General features: G+C 35.8%; 1 non-coding gene across 1 annotated transcript; it reads left to right on the top strand.

Moving 5' to 3' along the window:
* The first annotated feature begins 243 nt into the window (after positions 1-243).
* Positions 244-350, top strand: LOC131228344 (small nucleolar RNA R71). Its single transcript, XR_009162850.1, has one exon. It is a non-coding gene; the product is annotated as a small nucleolar RNA R71 (small nucleolar RNA).
* The last annotated feature ends 6,220 nt before the right edge of the window (positions 351-6,570 follow it).

Below are 6,570 nucleotides of genomic sequence, written 5' to 3'. Positions count from 1 at the left end.
TTGCATTAAAGTCATCTTCCTCTCTTAGGACATACATCCCTACTCTCTCTAGGAATGGGTCTAGTTTGGCCTGGTTTAACAGAGACATCCCGTGTCTGCGTATTCTCTGCTAACATATGTAGAAAATCCCAAGCCTCATTATGATCCTTGTCAAGAAAGGTTCCACCACACATCATCTCTATGAACTGACGGGTATCCATGTTGAGCTCCTTTTGGAACACATCAATCACGTGTCATGGTTGATAACCATGATGTGGACAAGTAATTAGAAGGTCTTTAAAGCACTCCCAAGCTTGGAAAAACAGTTCATTCTCCTTTTGGGAGAATGACATGATTTCTTTTTTTAGTCATTTGTTTTGTGCTCGGAAAAGAACTTTTTCAAAAACTCTCTACTTAAGGCTTGCCATGTAGTGATGGTATTAGGTCTTAGAGAGTTGAGCCATGCTTTGGCCCGTCCTTTAGAGAAAATGAAAATAACCTAAGCTTAAGTACATCCCTATTGCCATTGTTTACTTATAACATTGTAATTACTTCTTCAAAATCCTTGAGGTGCAAGTAGGGGCTTTCAGAATCCAAGCCATGAAATTTAGGAATTAATTGAATCACACCTGGTTTAAAATCAATGTTCCCTGTGAGAGAAGGAAACACTATATAAAATGGTAAAGTTGATCTCTCAGGGTATAAATGTTCACGTAAAGTCCGTGGTTGGTTTAACACATTCATATGAACTTCATTTTTATCATCAAGAGGAGGATTAAGTTGATTTTCTCTATGTTGATTTATAGTTGGATCTAGCAGATTTGGATTTGGATTATCAACTGGGTCTGCCATGGAATCCAAGTGATGTTGAGTACCTCTTCTAAGTGAATGATCAAGGCCTGTAACTAGTCCGCCTTCAGAAGAGAGACGATTGTTTTGATCCTTACTCCAATGGGACATAAACTATTCACACCACACAACAGATACCACTAGTTCAAATAGCAAGTATGATACTTAAAATAAAAACAAAAACTTAATCAATAACCCAGGCGGTCGGGCCGACCATGACGGTTCAATCCACAGAGTAAAATAAATCAACAACACAGGCGACAGGGCCAACCATGAGGGGTCGGTCTACAAAGCAAAATAAATCAACGACCTAAGCGGCAGGGCCAACCATGAGGGTTCAATCCATAAAGTAAAAATAAATCAACAACCCAGGCGGCAGGGCCGACCATGAGGGTTCAATCCACAAAGCAAAAATAAATCAACAACCCAAGCGGCAAGGCTGACATGAGGGTTCAAACCATAAAGGGAAAATAAAAAATAAATTAATAAAAGTAAAACTAATGCAGAAATTAAACTATATTAATCTAGAAAATAGATTCAGCGGATGATCTTTGTGATCAAACAACAACTGTAGGACAATCATAACACTTGGGTGATAAAATCCCTAGCAGGACAACCTTATGTCATAGTTAGTGCTTGATAAACCCAACTGAATTTACTTTCAAAGAAAAAAATCTAGAAAAAAATTAGAGGGTTTAGAAGAGAACTTACCTTAGCTATCTTGCATAGATCTAATCTATCTCAATCTCTCTCCGGCAACGGCGCCAAAAACTTAATTGGTTGACTCTAAGTGCAGAGGTTCATAAGTAATAGCCTATGAATACAGGGTCGATCTCACAGGGAGATGAATTGAGAGAAGGAGAAAATCAAATGTAAAACCAACTAAGTAATAAAAACTAAACTGATGATTTGATTTTGAGATTTTTGAATGGATGTAATTCAACTAAATTAAAATAACACCCAAGCTTTAAAGTTCCACACATAGGTTAATGTTCCAAAATCATGATGACTTGGATAACATGACTAGGATCTGAGCACTATAGTCAGCTTAATCAGAAAATAAAATAGTTTAAATATTTTAATAAATGATATAAAAGATTAAAAAATCATGGATTTATACCATTGATATATATTCTCAAGCGCCAGTGATTTTAATAATTCAATATCAATAAGATAATGAAAATCAAAGAAATATAACAGGTTGAGAGCCTCTCCTATCTAGGAAATCTGATTGATCTAGGGTAAGCCTATCCATCAATGTGGATCTCATATGATGGATACATATGGATCTCACAAGAGGATAAAAAACAAAACATAAACAATAGATAACATGCATACGCCATTCTTCTCATCATCAAAACAATCAATCATCATAACTTAAAGAATTATTAAACCCATGTGCTTCCCTTCTAGCTTGGGCTAGAGGAAATTAGAAAAACATAACTAGAATAGAAAAAGAAAGCAACAAATAAGAAATCAATGCAAATAAAAAAGATTTAAAATAAAAAAAATTATAAAACTTTAATAAAATTAAAAACTCTTTAAAAACCCTAAATTTTGCTTTGAGATGCCTTGAATGATGCTTAGGAATGTCCTATAAAGCCTTATTTATAATTGAGGAACTCCAATTTTTGTACAAAGTTGGAAAACTCTAGAAACCGCCTCAAGTTTACGTAGTTTTCCAAAATAGATTTCTCGCTATACAGTTTCGTTAAAATAGATTCCCTCTACACAGTTTTTCAAAATAGACTTCAAAGCTTTAGAATACACTTTTTAGGACAATTTCAAGATTCTTCACTTCAAATTTTTGATTCTCTTCATTCCTTACTTGGTTTTCTTGGATCTTTGGCATGTAAATTCTTCAATCTTGGTCTCCTAAGATCCATCCCTTGCCTTGGTGATTCTTGAGCATCAAATCCATGCTTTTAGTACCCTTTTTTAATCCAAGCTCTTGAATTCACCGTGCAACACATACATGAGTAAAATAGAACATTAAGCTGAGTCATGTTCATAAAACCAAGATATAAATGGGGAAACTTATGCATTATTTGGGTCTCAACATCCTGCTAGGACATCTATCCATTTATTAGGCAATTCACATGCTTAGGTGGACTATATTTACTAAAATATCAGTTGTCAAGTGGCCATTTCATCGATTCGATGGTTGGATCAGTTCTAATTTGTACATTAAGTGTGCTAGTAGTCCACTTACATTATATTTTAATTTTTCTGAATTCGTCTTCAAGTTTATTCTTGCATTAGGGCGTTTTGGTAATATTTAGTTGGATTCCAAACCGTCAATTTGTCATAAATCGATGATCAATGGTTTCCTCGAGATTCTAAGGTGAAGGTGTATAGCTAGACTCCTAAATCAATGGTCAGATTGGCTTTGAATTGGAGATGAAGCGACCACGGGGTTTCTTCCCAATGATCGATGATTTGATTAAAGTGGAATAAATGATCATTCGTCCTTTTAGGGTCCTATAATCTAAAAGTCATCAATTTACAGTTTAAGATCTCTTAGGATTATTCAGGTGAATTTGAATGATTGATTTGGTAATCATTTGTTGATGACCCTAGTAGTTCTACTATCCATCCAAGTGGACTTTAATGTTGGGCTAAACAGTTAGATTGTTTGATTAGTGTGATAAGGCGGTGGATCGCTTTACGGGGTGTTGTTGGCTTGATGGACTGTATATTTGATGACGAGTCTCGACATCAATTGCTTAATTAGACTCATTCTATGATTACGATGTGAATTGATTAAGTCGATTTAGGGCCAGGTTAAGAGATTGGTTTATGTTTGTAACTGTATCGATTATGGGTTTGATCACCATTGTTGGCGGTCTTATGTTGAAAGGTCAAAGGTCAATTCAAAGTACCTTATAGATACGTTGTGGGTTGTTTAGTATGAATCTAATGATCAAGATGGATAGATTGAAAATTGTTGGATGGAGGTGTGTGGTCGGAATTACATTTGTTCTCACACATGTGTAAAGTCATTTAGATCTCCATAGTAACACCCGAATATAGAAAATACGAGGTGTTATATATATATATATATATATATATATATATATATATATATATGTATATATATATATATATATATATATATATATATGTATATATATATATATATATATGAGCATGTGGTAAGCTTATGTCGAGCTCTTGAGAATGCCATGCCATAGGCCACATATGCGCCCACCACCGTGTCATGTCAACGATCGGGCTGCGCTGAGGCTTGTGATTGTCTATATGATTCCTTTTTCCTTTTCCATTTTTTCCCCTCATTTGACTGAGTCTATTACAACAATACGTGGCATTTCATCGCAACATTTTTGTTGTTGTTGTGTTTTTATAATAAAAATAAAATTTAAAATTAAAAGTTTATTTTCAGTAAGTAAATAAATATGTTGATTATTAAAACTTTCCATAAATAGTGTGTATAATCAGATGGTAAGGGAAGGGGTTTTTGCTTCAATAACCAGGTTCAAATCTCCTCAAGGATGGTGTGAAGCACTGTTCGCGCTCACGGTGTGGGTTGTAGGGCTGCTTGGACGCTTTATTAGGCACACTTTGCACTTCACACGTGCGCATTGTCGAATGGAGCCAAAAGAGCTTTAATCTTTTTGGCATTGATTTAAACCTTTTTGAATTGAACTAGGGTCTACTGTGAAGTATTTTAACCTTAGTGTTGATTGAAAGTGACGATGACATGATTGTACATATGGCACCTATGCCACGTGTCGTTCATGTGGCAACAATTAAGATGAACTGTCGTAAGATGAATGGTCATGTCCTTTCATGGAAGAAAATTGTTTGCTCTGAATAAGTATGGATGCCTTGAAGAGGCACATGAGCATCTCTTCAAGAAGAAGTCCATGACCCTTCAATTGCTATAAATCCAAGATACTATAATCCAGAGAAAATACTTTTCACTTTTTAGATAAAAATCTTTTGTACAAAACTCTCAAATCTGACTTCTTGCTATATTTTTTTGAACGTCTTAAAGGCATGTCCGTGTTAAAATTAGATATTTGTTCAACATTTAAATGTGCAAATTTTCATGTTGAAATTCGGATTGGGAGTTCATTGTATCCTGAAGACAATTTATAGATTTCCTTCATTTGCACTTGCTGAAATTACAAGAAAAAGGACAACAAATCTGTCTTGAGAAATTGACTATTTAAGTCGAGCCTTGAACCCGATAGATCTGATTGTCTCATTATCTTTTTCCTGTATCCTCTGTTGTGTACAAGATTTATCATTTTTTCCAACATTTTTGTGACTGTTTGTAAAATTAATGTTTACGTTAGCTGACACCTCAATGCCATGTGTCCACCACATAAGCCCTATGATTACTATAAATAGTAATTTTGAAACAAAAAAAAAGAAAAAAAAACCTAGTAGAGGTTGTAACTGCTCAATTATATTTTCTAAAAGAGAATTCTCTCTTTCTTCTTGATAAAAACCCTATATTTTTTATTTTTATTTTTGTTTTTGTTTTTCTTTTTGCGAAATGGTGGAGACATTGTGAGCATCAATCACTTGTTGTTTGTGCCGGTCATTTTAGACCAATTAGTAGTTGTATCACAAAGGCTTTTCATTGCATGAAATCTAGTTTGGTCATAAAAAAAGGTGCGAATAGTCTTAAGGAAAGCGATATGGATCCACACCTCTATTGAGTTTACTAATATTGTCCTCTTAGCATTTACTTCGCTCGTTGATCCAAGTGCTTTAGGAAACCCTCTTGCATTACCTCTTGCATTTTCTAGAAAAGCCCTAGGGACCCCTATTTATAGTTTAGGCAACTCCCTTTCGCACCTCTTGCGAAACCGGCTCAAATTTTCACAGTTCGCACAAAATCCGGACTCAAATCTGCATAAGCTCGACTGGTCGTGCAGAGTCCTTGACCAGTTGAGCGGCACCTTCAACCGGTCGAGCACATCCCACGACTGGTCGAGTACCTCAGAAATCCAAAACCACAACTCGCTGGAAAACGAGTCGAGCCAGTCCACGACTGGTCATGCACCAGCCCTCGACTGGTCGAGTGAAGCTCACGACCGGTCGAGCCTGGGAAAAAAACCCCATCAGTAGTTGTATCACAGAGGCTTTTCATTGCATGAAATCTAGATTGGTCATCAAAAAGGTCCGAATAGTCTTAAGGAAAGCGATATGGATCCACACCTCTATTGAGTTTACTAATACTATCCTCTCAGCACATACTTCGCTCGTTGATCCAAGTGCTTTCCTTTTGTTACGTTATTTGAATTTTATATCTTATAATATGTCATTAATCTCTATCAAAATTCATGTATCTTTAATTTTGGTTAATAATTTTTATATATTAAGATAACACCACACCAAAGGAAACAATGTGAAACTACACCAAAATACTCTTTAACTTCATGCATTGTGGCCCGCCTGAGTTTTGGGTCAATTTTATTTTTGTCCTTCCCAACATCATGAACCACGCCTAAAGAACGGTTTTTTTTTTTTTTTTTTTTTTTAATGATAGATAAAAAACATGGCGGCCCCATACACAATGGTTGGCATCTCATACACATTGTTCCCTGTGGTGTGGCACACCTGAATTGTGGACTTGGCTGATCTTTTACTCCAGGGCCTAGCATTTAGGAGAGCACGTGATGGACGGACTGGATGTTGAGGTTCCTGTCCGTGGTTAGCCTATACAACTCGGCACACACTGTAAGCTGGAAGTATTTGTTTCTCACA

Source organism: Magnolia sinica, chromosome 15 (genome assembly GCF_029962835.1).
Source record: "Magnolia sinica isolate HGM2019 chromosome 15, MsV1, whole genome shotgun sequence".
NCBI classification, from domain to species: Eukaryota; Viridiplantae; Streptophyta; class Magnoliopsida; order Magnoliales; family Magnoliaceae; genus Magnolia; species Magnolia sinica.
Note: the sequence above shows the minus strand (reverse complement) of the source record. Positions and strands in the feature narration are given on the sequence as shown.